Source organism: Canis lupus, chromosome X, assembly GCF_048164855.1.
Source record: "Canis lupus baileyi chromosome X, mCanLup2.hap1, whole genome shotgun sequence".
NCBI lineage: Eukaryota > Metazoa > Chordata > Mammalia > Carnivora > Canidae > Canis > Canis lupus.
In genome coordinates, this window is record NC_132876.1 from 111,636,599 (window position 1) to 111,650,627 (window position 14,029).

Below are 14,029 nucleotides of genomic sequence, written 5' to 3' on the forward strand. Positions count from 1 at the left end.
GATAGCTCAACATATGTCAGGCTGTCGACATATGGCATATTTTGCAAACAGATAAACAGTGGCACATATGCAACCATATATTCCTGGCATGCAGATGCCCCGGCTTGGCTTCGTCAGCCTCAGCAGAAAGCATTTGGTAAGTCTCTCTCAGAAATTCCAGAATGTGCAGGCCGCCCATGTAGCCTCTGACAAGTGGTTAAAATAAGTTGGTCTGTGTCTTCTTTGGTGCAAAAGCCAGAACACTGTCTCCCCACCCTTTCAACTCAAATGCAATTAATACCAAAGGCTCTGTCCTCTCTCTCAACTATTTGGGATGTTCTGACCAGGAGTCAAACTCCCCATTAAAGATCCTTTTGTTTTTCCATTCAGCAGTGACTCATTATCTCCTCCGCACCAGTGGATCAGCCCTACTAGCCCATGGATAGGCTGTACTTTAAGACTCTCGGGTCTATTTTGTCCACTTAAAAATAAAAATAAGATTGTGTAGCAGACTCTGTCAATGTCTACGCTGGTCCTCCAATACTAGCCATTTGTCCCTGCATGCCAGCCTGAGTCTGTACCTCTCTGTGTGTGGGCTTTCTCTGCCTGTGCGTGCAGTAGGCCCAGGGTGCCCCTGCGCTTGCTCTCTCCCAGCATCCCTCAACCAATGGTTGATGAGAAGGGATGGATAAATGCCCCAGCTCTCTCGCCCTTCAGTGGAATATTTCTGAAGCAGTGAATCCCAGACCTGCCTCTGAGAAATTGGCTTGAGACTGTATCCTACTTGGCTTCCTCGTTTTTCCTCTCTCTTGCCCACCACCAGTGTTTCCGTTCCCATTCTCACGTGGCCAGGCCAGGCCAATTCCGCTTAGCTGCCGGGACAAATTCTGACCAGACCAAGTCACCAGGTTGAATTTGGGCCTAGCATTTCCAAAAGCCTGGTATCTGCTGCTGCTTTTGTTGGCATCTGGGAGCATTTTAAACTGGCAGATAGGGGCAGCCTGGGTGGCTCAGTGGTTTAGCGCCACCTTCACCCCAGGGTGTGATCCTGGAGACCCGGGATGGAGTCCCACGTCGGGCTCCCTGCATGGAGCCTGCTTCTCCCTCTGCCTGTGTCTCTGCCTCTCTCTCTCTCTCTCTCTGTATCTCTAATAAATAAATAAAATATGTTTTAAAACCCAGCAGATAGCGTCCTGGGCCCTAGTCAGAAGTCCAAGGTTGAGGAGATGCTGTGTTATCATTGATCACCTTTATTTCTAGACTTGAATCACAGACTGTCTTAATTTGGGTACCCTCAGAAGAAGACCCTGACATAAGGATTCAAGTGCAAGCACTTTGTTCCTGGAATAACTCCAGAAACTCTCACTGGAGTGAGAAAGTTAGATTCTTCCACGATTTCCACTCCCGTGTGGCTTCTTGCCTCCTCCCCCTTGAGATCAAATTTTGTTCTTTTTCCTTGTAAAGATTAAAACGTACACCAACAATAAGGTAAAGGAAAACAGCGATCAAAGAAGAAAGTGAACCTGACTGGTGGGTTGTTCCAATACTCACTGGAAGCTCAATGTGTACTACGTCTGAGTTAACATTTAACGACTAAAAACTCAGGAGTCAAAGGTCATTTAACGAAGGTAACTCCAAACAGAAAGTTTACAAAGTATCTCTATACCATCGCCCCTTAACAAGCTAATGCAAATTTTTCAGGGAGATCCCAGGGGCAAAATTTGATTTGTTATAAGCTGAATATGGAGAGGAAGAAAACATGAGTTTGAGGCCCATGACATCTCAACACTTGACCCATTCAGTAAGCTCTCGGCCAGTGCTGTCCAACAGAACTTTCTGTGATGATGGAATGTTCTAGAGCTATGCCATCCAATACAGTAGCCATTAGCCATGTGTGGCTATTGAGTACCGGGTGCTGCATTCAGTTTGTATTATGGTTATGTAAATAATTCCATTTGTTGCATTATTATATATGTTGTACAATATAGTTTTATCTTGTATTATGATCATAATAATGTCTGTTCCAGTTCCAGCTGTTTCCTCGCCTCAGTGAAGCCCTGGCTTGAGCTCATTTTTCTGTCTTTGCCCCAAGTACTTCCTTCAGGATTGGTTTTCTGTTCTTGCCCTCCAGACCTGCTCATTGTCTACCACTGCCCAGACTCTGGGGGGCTAGTGGTGGGGTTGCCCTCATGAGGGAAGTATAACAGAGTCGTCCATTGCCAATGTAAGCTCCTCTCTTTAGCCTGCTTCTACTGATTCAACCAGGGGGGGCAGAGACATCAAGGGAAACATGGTGACTTGCCTGAAACATTATATGGCCTACATGGTGCCTCCTTCCCTTCATATCTAGGCTTGCTTTGAATCTGTGGAGAGACCCAGACAAAGTATGCCTTGTGGGACAGTAGGCACCTGCTGTCATATGTCCACACATATCCCCTTAGACCACCTTCACCCACACCTGTCATTGCCCTCACCACACCCAACTGGCACCTGTATCTCTTTGTTGGAAGACAAGCCACAGGCTGCTGGAACCCACTCTGTCCATGCAAGGACATCCAGAAGTGCCTAGGAATCTATGCTGCAGTGAGTCTTGATTATCATGGGGGGGGGGGGGCGGTGCTGTCTAGAAATACTCCAGCTCCCTTTCCCCCGGAGGACTTCTACTATCCCTAGAGCAGGACTGAACCCCAGCCACCCTCTTGGGGACTTGACTTGATACATTGCACTCCTTGGTTCTTCCCTTTCCAGTTGAATTTCCTTGCTGATTTTTCAGAAACCTCATCTCAGAGTCTACTTCCAGCATCCAACCTAAAACAAGTACTTCTTTAGATGAAAAAAAAAAAAAAACCAAACCCTAAAATCACTGAAGCTATTTTTTGGGGGGGGTTATCTCAGTTTTTTAAAAAAGCTTGTTTGGGGGATGGGTGAAACAGGTGATGGGGCTGAAGGAAAGTACTTGTGATGAGCACCAGGTGATGTGTGGAAGTGCTGAGTCCCTAGATTGTACACCTAAAACTAATATTGCACTATCTGGTAACTATCCCGGAATTTAAATAAAAACTAAAAAAAAAAAGCTTATTTTTAATGGGGCCAGTAGGTAGAAATGTTTTCCAAATAAACATTTAAAAGTGATTTTGAACCCAGCAGAATAGAACAGTATTACCTTAAACTCTTAAAAATGTGATCTGTCCAACAGATATATTTGTAAATCTCCTCAGTCCAAACATTTCGGTCAGTAGCTCAGTGACAGACCCTCAAAATATAAAAGGAAAGAGAAGGGCGCTTCGGGGAGTCAACAAATATTTGTTGTGGGCGTATAATGCCAGCTGAAGAGATGACAGTAACGGGGCACCCCAAGCTGCTCTCAATTTTACACAAGTTCCAGAGAAGGAGTCTGTTAATCACACTGCTGCTTTGCCAAACATACTCAGCAACGCGGACTTATTAAAGATGAAATTGGGCTCTTCAAAACCTTTTGGAAAAAATTCACCAAAGGGCTATTTTATGACCTAGTTTCTCTATTAAGTAATAACGTATGGAACGTCTTGTTTTCAGTCCCAGCAGCTGCCAAAACCTGAATGTATCAAATCCAACAGATCACAGCCATCCGGGAGTTCTATTAATAGCAAGATAATTTTCAAATCCACTGTACCGCGTAGCGTTTTGTTTTTTGGTTAGGCATATAATACATTCCATATCACGTCTGGTGAGTTGTGTCTTGAGGTTGCATTTTTAAAAATAAATCAGGCTTGTTTTAAATTAGGGAAACAATAAATCCATCATTGTTTGGTATTTTGGCTTGGGATATTGTGGTACCATGGCTAATATCTAGGTTTGCAGAGCATAAATTAAAACACACTTGCTTCTTTTATGTTCTTGTCCTGTGTTTCTTGGTGTTGATCAGGAATCACAGAAGAATAAGAAATAGCTCTCTGGCAAGGAAGATCCCATGAAGCATATCCGTCTAATATGGGCTCTGGTATATTTGGGGGCATCTTGAATGAGGAGGAAGACCTGCACAGGGTATGAAAACACAACATTAAAAAAAAATTTTTTTTTGCCTGGTTCGCACCATTTATCAAATCAATCTCTCTCTCTCTCTTAGTTTAAAATCCTTCCCTACCACAGGGTCATAAAGCTACTGTCTCTAGTGGTTAATTCTCTTTGTCAAGTCGGCTAGGCTATCATTGCTCAGTTGTTTGACCAAACACCAGTCTAGATGTTGCTGCGAAGGTATCTTACTAGAGTGATTAGCATTTACCTCAGTAGACTCGGACAAAGCAGACCACCATCCATGGTGGACGTGGGCCTTGCCCAGTCAGTGCAAGGCCTCGAGAGAAAAGACTGAGGTCCCCAGGAGAGGAAGGAATTCTGCTTCCAGACTGCCTTTGGGCTCAAGACATCAACCTCTTGCTAGCGTTTCCAGCCTCTCAGCCCGCCCTGCAGATTTAGGACTTTCTAACGCCTGCAATCAGATGAGAAAATGCCTTAAAATCAATCCTCTCTCTCTCTCTCTCTCTCTCTCTCTCTCTCTCTCCCCCTCCTCCCCTTTCCATATGTATATACATTCTTATTGGTTCTGTTTCTTTAGAAAACTCTAATACAGACATCAGATATTCTGCTACATGTTCTTCTATAAGTTAAGTTTGGGATTTCACAACTAACTTTTTAACCCATCTGGAATTGATTTTGTAGATACATTCTTTTTTTAAGATTTTATTCATTTATTTGAGAGAGAGAGAGAGAGAATGAGCGAGCATGAGCAGGGGGAGAGGGAGAGGGAAAAGCAGACTCCCCACTGAGCGGGGAGCCCAATGCAGGGCTTGATCCCAGGATCCCGGGATCATGGCCTGAACCAAAGGCAGATACTTAACCTACTGAGCCACCCAGGTGTCCCTGGAGATATATTCTTAATTTATTATTTCTTTAGTCACTTTCACGTGCTTTGAGAAGAAGAGCTAGTGTCTATTCACCAGTCCTCTTGGATTGTAAGTTTGTGTATCTCTTGAAAAGCATAAACATCTAGCTCTCACTGTAGAAATTGTGATTCAAACGGTCTGAATTGGGGGCAGCCCCGGTGGCGCAGCAGTTTAGCGCCGCCTGCGGCCCGGGGCGTGGTCCTGGAGACCCCGGATCGAGTCCCACGTTGGGCTCTCTGTGTGGTGCCTGCTTCTCCCTCTGCCTGAGTCTCTCCCTCTCTCTCTCTCTCTATGAATAAATAAAATAAAATCTTTAAAGAAAAAAAAAAGGTCTGAATTGGGGCCTAAGCGCATATACTTTGTTTCCACAGGCAATTCTGAACTTCTATATAGAAGAAAATAAAGATGAATATTTTTATATCCTTCTGATAGGGAACATTTAAGAATGCTATTAGAGACAAAACCCATTAATAAAAAAGTTTGAGGGATCCCTGGGTGGCGCAGCGGTTTAGCGCCTGCCTTTGGCTCAGGGCGCGATCCTGGAGACCCGGGATCGAATCCCACGTCGGGCTCCTGGTGCATGGAGCCTGCTTCTCCCTCTGCCTATGTCTCTGCTTCTCTCTCTCTCTCTCTGTGACTATCATAAATTTAAAAAAAAGTTTGAGATATTTGACCATATCAAATATTTTTAAACTGTATAAAATTATCAGTTCTAAGATAACTGTTGGGCACATTACTGAATCTCTGCCTCTATTTTCCCATATCTAAAATGGGAATCATAATAACTTTATATAATCACAGCGAATAGTAAAATAGGTAATGCCTATTAAGGGCTTAGTGTAGTGACACACTATAAGGTATCAATACATATTAGTCTTAAAAAAAAAAGATCCTAAGATTCTACTTATTTATTCATGAGAGATACAGAGAGAGAGAGGCAGAGACACAGGCAGAGGGAGAAGCAGGCTCCCTGTGAGGAGCCCGATGCGGGACTTGATCCCAGGACCCCAGGATCACGACCTGAGCCAAAGGTAGATGCTCAACCAGTGAGCCACCCAGGCGCCCCACATAATTAGCTTTTTAATGAAAAGAATAACGCCCCCCCAAATGGGCAGAGGACATAAACAGGCAATTCATCAAAAGCAACAATAACAACCCAATACAAGCGGTGATAAAACATAAAAAAGTGCCCTCACAGTTAGAAAAATGCAAAATAAAAGATGGTATGATTTTTGTCTATCATGGATCAGATTGGCAAAGATTAAAAAGATAGACAACATCTCTGGTTGGAGATGGTGATGGAAAACAGATTGCATACATTTCTCCCTTGCTGAGATTTACTACACTTGTACAGGTAAATAAGATATCCCAGCTCCACCACATTTGAGAACCACTCACTACTCCGGCTGCTTGCCCTCTCTCCTGTCACCTAAACCTCTGAATCCACAATCAAAGGGTTACCTTGGGGACTCTGCTCTATGCTGAGGTTACTATCATTCTGTTGCTAAGTATTTTGAATATCAACTCTGGATAGAACCTTTCTGTATTCTTGCAATATGTCAGAGGTTGAATCATGTATACCAAGAAACTAAGTAGAAAAATGTATAAAAGTCTACATATTCAGCAGTTTATTGCAAAATTGGGAACACCCTAAAAGTCCTTTGAGACACTTTGTTTAAATTAGTCATGGTAAATCCATACAATGTAATATTATGCACATCTTAAAATGAGGACATTAAAATGCCCCAGGATCTAATTAATGAAAAAACCCACAAAGGGGATCCCTGGGTGGCGCAGCGGTTTGGCGCCTGCCTTTGGCCCAGGGCGCGATCCTGGAGACCCGGGATCGAATCCCACGTCGGGTTCCCTGCATGGAGCCTGCTTCTCCCTCTGCCTATGTCTCTGCCTCTCTCTCTCTCTGTGTGACTGTCATAAATAAATAAAATCTTTAAAAAAAAAAAAACCCAAAAGGTACAAAACACCGTGTTTAATATCATCACTTTAAAAAAATATAGAAATCATAAAAAATATTATCACTTTTGTTTGTGTTGTATATTTTTTCATGTAAAAATATATGTATATGTATATATATTTACACACACACACAAATACATTTTTATATATATGTAATTTTTTAAAAGATTGATTTATTTGAGAGAGAGAGAGTGTGCAGGGACGGAGTGAAGTGCTGACAGACAGGGAAAGAGAGAGTCCCAAGTAGACTCCCTGCTGAGCACGGAGCCCATGTGGGGCTCGATCACACATCCCTGGGATCATGACCTGAGCCGAAATCAAGAGTTGGACACTCAACTGACTGAGCCACCCCGGTGCCCCTATATATACATAATTTTTGATAGCATTTATCTGTGGCGAATTGCAAAAAAATCACCACAAATTATTCCTATAGCTATCTCTGTATTTTTGAATTGTGACTTTGGCTCTCCTCAGATCAAAAGGTGAAATCTGTCTCTTGACCCCTTAAATCTGTGCTGAGCCATGTAACTGGTTTGGCCAATGGGACATTAGCAGGTTTGGTCCTAGCAGAGGCAGAAAAATGCTAAGGCTTTGGTGCTTTGCCTCTTGCTGCTGCACTTGGATCCCTGAGACCACCATGCGAAGAGGTGAGTAGCCTGTTCTCCAGCAAGTGAACAGCCTGCTGGAAAGGTCATGTGGAGGAAAACTGAGGTGTCCTGGTCAATATTCTGCCAACTGCCAGCTGTGAATGAGGTCATGCTCAGCCACCCAGACCCAGCCAAGCGTCCAGAAGACTGCAGAGATACACTGAACCCAATCTGCCAACCACAGAATTATGAAGTAATGATTATTGCTTCCAGCTACTAGGTTCTGTATTGTTCGACATATTATCTCAGGCCAGTAGAATTTGGATACTTAAAAGTTTAAAAGCAATTTCGTATAACTCTGCATTTTCTAAACATTCACAAAGAACATGTATTACATTTAAAATCAGAAAAAAAGTATGCTTTTTCTATTAAAATTTTTAAAATTACTTTAAATACATTTTTTAATTAAAAAAACCGAAAACCTCTACCGGATTTAAGCTCTTTGGCAGAATAATAATATTAATAACTGACAGCTAAATAGCATTGACTATGTACCAGACACTGTGTTTTTACATATATTATCTTACTCTCCACAATAATTCAATTGCAAAGAATACTATAATCATGTCCTTTTTTCCAGCTGAGGAAATGAAGGCCGAGAAAGATTTAATGATTTGTCCATTGTCACACAGCTAGTAAAATGGCAGCTCTGGGGTTGATCCCAAGCAGTCTGTTTCCTGAGTCTATGCCTTTAATGGGCCCATGACAGAGATGAAACTATACATAAATGTAAAATTTAATGGACCCATGACAGAGACGAAACTATACATAAATACATAAAAAATGTATACATAAAAAAGGTCATTTCTCAAGGATTGGGTACCTGAAGGTTATAGCTGTGAGATATCCAGGATGCTCTCTGGTCTCTCTTGGGTTCCCTAACTTTATAAGACTTCATCAAGTAATACCATTCCGGGGTGGACATGGTGGAGAAGATGTGCTAGGACTCAAATTGTTCCATTTTGGTGCATGTTATCAACTCTCTTACAGAGATCTGTTGAGGGAGGTGGAGGGTGTTAAACTTCTAACCAAAAGCAGGTTTGTCAATTGACAAAGTTCTTGTAATTTATGCTTTCCCTCTCCACCAAGGCTGCCAACTAGAGAGAGCTATTTATAAGGTTGTTTATCCCACGTTCTATTGTGCAAGAGGCATTTTTATGCCATACTTCCAGCACAGTTCTGCCCACACTACAAACAATGAGCGCTCAACAAAAGCGTAGATGATGATGATGATGATGCTCAGGCATACCCAGCAAGTTCTCAACAGGGGGTGGTGTGGCTGAGTACTTAAGAGCAGACTTTAGATTCAGACCTGGGTTCAAATCCTGGCGCCATCATTTATAAGCCATTGGTCCTTGGGCAAGTTAGTTAATTTCTTGGTGCCTGTGGTTTTTCCTTTGTCAAATGGAGACCAAGAGGGTGACTGTAAGGATGAAAGGATATGATTCTTGTCAAGAACTTGGCAAGAGCTGCTACTCTCTATCACCATCATCGTATCAACTTAAAAATGAAAAGTCTAGAAAAAAACTATGACTTGATCAAATTCTATATAGTCCGTAGACTTCAATGTCATCCAAAGCAAAAAGTAGGACATCTTAACTATGGATGACAAAACTGAGAGCCCAAAATTCTTAGTGACAATCCTTTCTTAGGATCCTGTTAGTATAGGGCAGCCCGGGTGGCTCAGCGGTTTAGCGCCGCCTTCAGCTCAGGGTGTGATCCTGGAGACCCGGGATCGAGTCCCACATCGGGCTCCCAGCCTGGGGTCTGCTTCTCCCTCTGCCTGTGTCTCTGCCTCCCTCTCTCTCTGTGTGTGTCTCTCATGAATAAATAAAATCTTTTAAAATAAAATAAAATATTTTTTAAAAAGGATCCTGATAGTATAAAATCAGCACAAGGTGGCGGCCTTAAGTGGTCAAACAGAATCAAGACTGGTATTCCCATCTGGAGTCACCTGACGATCCTTGCCATTTGCTGAGAGAAATTGCCCCCAAATACTGTTAGGACTTGAAGATGTGAGTCCATTTCCAACTCCGCATGGCCACAGCCATAGACCGTCAACGCCTGAAAACAACAGAAAGCAGGCCCGGGACTGCTCTGCCCTTTCATGCCTGCCTCCCACAGCCATTATTACCCAACATGACAGGCTTTTACTTTTCCGACAGACAGAGTTAATATCTCCAGTCTTAGATAATAATTCGAGGTCTGCAACAGTTAAATTGTAAACATGACAGAGTCGTGTTGAGAAAAACCGAGGAACAGATTTTGTTAAATAAAAACAAATGGAATTAAAGGAAAGGTCATAGTTTTTGTATTTCTGTAACAAATGCAATCTAATGATAATCCATATCTGCTAGAATCCCTGGGATTTTTTTTAGGTTATAATTAAATTTCTCCTTGAATAATCATCTTGCACACTTTCCCTAGAGGAAACTATTTACATTTCATCATATCTTTGAAAATGTAACAGATCTCTATTTTAATCAGCCTTTCTATCCTATTTGGATCATTCCTTGAAAAGACTGATGAACGGGTTTGTTTTTAAAAATACAACTCAGCAGTGAATTTGACTGGTACCAGAGGTGCCGTAAGTCAGCGCAGTTTTAGAGATAGTTTTGATAACCAATGCTATGATGCCAGAAATAACTTTGGCAGATTGATGCACTAATGGCTCCCAATTTGTTCAATCTCCCCATAGCCATACCCTTGTGTAGTCTCCTACTCTGACTCTAGATTTGGCCATGTGATCTGTTTGACCAATAGGATCATAACAAATATGATACAAGCAAAAATCTGAAAACCACTTGCACATTGGGGCCATCCCTCTCTTACTATTCTTGTTTTTACTTTTTAAAGATTCATTTATTTATCTATTTGAGAGAGAGAGAGAGAGAGAATGAGCATGGTAGGAAGGGGCAGAGGGAAAGGGAGAAAGAACCTCAAGCAGACTCCCCACTGAGCGGAGAGCCTGACACGGGGCTCGATCCCAGGACCCTGAGATCGTGACCTGAGCTGAAATCAAGAGTCGGTGGCTTAAATGACTGAGCCATCCAGGTGCTCCTCTTTCTATTCTTAGGACTCTCATTAGAGCTGCCATGTGAACAAGCCCATCCAGGGCTGCGTGATGGATGATGAGAGAAATCCATGCCTGGGACTAGAGTGGCTGCCTCCAATGTCCCAGCTAACTGCCAGCCAGTGTCCTAGCCGGCCCGCCAGGGGCCTGAGGACACATGAGTGACACCCAGTTAAGACCAGCAGAAGACTCCTCCATCTGAGCCCAGCCTGAATTTCCAGATCACAGAATTGTGGCTCTCATGGTAAGCCACTTTTGGGAGTGGTTATACGATAAAAGCTAACTGATCTAGTGGACCTCGTGTCTCAGTGGGAGCAGAGTTGTAGCACGGACATTAGGGCAGACGGGGGATCCCGTCATACTGATTTTGCTTATAAACTGACATAAGCTGGGACGCCTGGGTGGCTCAGTCGTTGAGCGTCTGCCTTTGGCCCAGGGCGTGATCTCCGTGTCCGGGATCGAGTTCTGCATCAGGCTCCCTGCGAGGAGCCCGCTTCTCCCTCTGCCTATGTCTCTGCCCCGCCCCCTCTCTCTGTGTGTCTCTCATGAATAAATAAATAAAATCTTTAAAAAAATAAAAATTAGAAAAATAAATAAACTGACATAGCATAGAACAAGAAGTAAGCAAATATGGGTTGCTCCATCCACCCACAAACAATGATCAGTGTAATGACTAAGAAAACTGGAACAAACGTGGCAGAAAGTATGGGTATGGATATGGGCCGAACCCTCACTACTCACTATTTGGGATCAATTGAGTAAACACCCAAAATTATGAAACTTTTAAGAACAGTGAGTACCTCCAGTTCAGCACAACTTAAAACTTAATTTGCTTGCTACTTTGGACTTCAGGCTTTGCATTAAGCTCCTGAAGCCCTTCGTTGGACCAGATCGGCAGGTTTGTAAAACTGGAACTTGCTAAGCTGTTTTTTGCCATCACTTTTCCTAAGTATATGCTCTGTAAAATGTCCCTTACGAAAAGGGTTCTGTGGTCACATAAATCAGTGCATACTCTTGATTCCTCTTGAAACGTCACAATGTACCTCGACATACTAAAGACCTGTTCATCCTTCTTTACTCCAGGGCCACAATGTATTTGGCCATGGAATCCTTTCTGCGAGTGACATATTAAGATCTCATGAACCAATGTTTCTCAGAGCATACTCAGAGAAAGCTTTTTCTTCAAGTTTCTGAAAATGAAATACAACACACAAACGGAAAAGTACATGATGCGCAGACATGGAGCATAATGAATTACTGTAGACCAAACACTCCTGGAACTACCACCCAGCTCAAGAAATAGAACATTGGCAACCTTCCACCAGACTCCTGTGTACTCATGGTCCATTTCAAACTCCTGCCTCCATTTCCCTGACTTTATGGGAATGACTTCCTTGCAGTGTTTTATTGCTTTGCCACCTACGTATGCATACCTAAATTACACACTTGTTGTGTCTGTTCTGGAAAGCTACAGAAATGGAATTATACAGTATGTATTGGAGGGGCCTAGGGTATAACTATCTTCAACAGATAATGTCAAAGTCTTTCCCAAATCGAGGGCACCAACTGACACGCCTACTAACAGTGTATGAGAGTTCCAGGTGCTCCACATCCTCGGTCATACTTGGTAATGTCAGATGTTTTCATCGTTGCCAATCAATTCGATGTATGGTGGCGATTTTAATTTGCATCTCTCTGATTAGTAATGAGGTTGAGCACATTTTACTATGTTTAGTGGTCATTAGGATATCTTCTTTTGTGAAGCTCGTGTTCAAGCCTTTTGTTCACTTCTCCCCTGAGTTTCTATTTCTTTCTCCATTTATAGGAGTTTTTTAGTCTATCCTAGACAAAAGTCCTCTGTTGGATACAGGAGTTACTAATATCTTCCCTTGCTCGATGGCTTGCTTTTTCTCCTTCTTAATGGTGTCTTTTGTTGAACAAAATTTCTTCATTTAAACGTGCGTAATCAAATGTATCCCTTGTTTTCCTTTCATGCTTAGTGCTTGGTGTGTCTCCTTTAATCAGACCTGTCTCCGTGTCCAGCAGAGTTCTGGGGAGGTTGACTTTGCATAGTCAAGTCTTTTCTTTAATCATTGGTACTGGCGAAAGCCCAAGACTGCAGGCCCAAGGAGGAAGGGGGAGTGTATGGGAAGGGGGAAGGTAGAAGGCCAGAGGGCCAGGGGAGGAACACTAGGGATTGGCAGGAAGGCAACAGAGGCTAGGACTGACTGTGGACTACAGGTCACATTCACCATCCAGCATCTCATGCATGTAAAGGAAGTTGGCAGTATCATCAGAAAGAAAGGAGAATCAGCCAAGATTTGTGGGGACAGTAGTGCACGTACCAACATCTGAGAAGGGAACTGTGCTGAGAATTACCACTTTGGCTAGACCCACTAATACTACATTTACATCCTTAGCTATTATGATCGACAAACTGGAAAAGGATATCAGCACAAAAGCACGGCTGTCAGTGGACCTGGGTCACCCTGAGCCTGATGGACCCTGCTATCAGTGTGGCTCTCTCATCAAGGACATAGAATGAGAGGATGCAGGGGCTCAGGTCTGCGTGGCTGGCAATATGCTTCCCAACTCAAATGAGCAGCCCATTACGACTGGTGTTTGGCAGTCCATCACTGAGTGTGTCAGACAGACTTTTCTGGTCACGTTGGAGTCACCCCGAACCCTGAAGGTCATCCAACTCTCTGGTTCCTCCTTGCAGGTGGTCAGGAGAGGCAAAATACAGGCAGTAACCGTGGGAGCTTTTCTCACATGGGTCCCCTCTGTGTGCCTCAACCCTGACCCGGGGGGACTCCCTCTAGAGGCCTATACCATTTGAGGACAGCATGCCATTCCACAGCCACCTGGACCAAGATGCCCCCTTGGGCAAAGCAACAGTCTTGTTTTCCTATGTTGCATGGCCACCCTGGATTCAGTGACACTGAATCCACTCTCCAGAGGTGAAAGGCTACCAGGCAGGTTTGGATGCATCTACTAAGACATCTCATGCCCTCCCCATTCCAAGCATTTAAATTGGCTGCATAATGGGGTGTCAGGGTGCCAAAGTCAATAAGACACACCAGATGTCTTGGGTATAAATCAAAATTGCAAGACCAGTGAAGGGATCTACCAATGGGCAGGCTACCACCCTGGGCCTGCTGCCAGCACTAGCCTGGTTCAGTACCTAACTGCCAGGCTCACCTCAGAGATGGGCAGGATGGGAAGTGGCTGAAACAATGCCCGTTCATCTGTAATCCTTCTCTGGCTGTTCACTTCTCTTGATCCATCTGGGTAGTTTCTGAACACTCAGCAATTTCGGTTTTTAAATAGTCTGTAAATTTTCAGTTTCTTTACACTTTACCATAAACTTGTGATTTTTAAATTATTTTAATTCCTTTCTCCATTCAGCTGTTAGAGCTTAGTTCCAGATTTAGTTT

General features: G+C 43.2%; 1 pseudogene; it reads left to right on the forward strand.

The window, feature by feature from the left end:
• The first annotated feature begins 12,737 nt into the window (after positions 1-12,737).
• On the forward strand, positions 12,738-13,824 carry LOC140628569 (poly(rC)-binding protein 2 pseudogene; annotated as a pseudogene).
• The last annotated feature ends 205 nt before the right edge of the window (positions 13,825-14,029 follow it).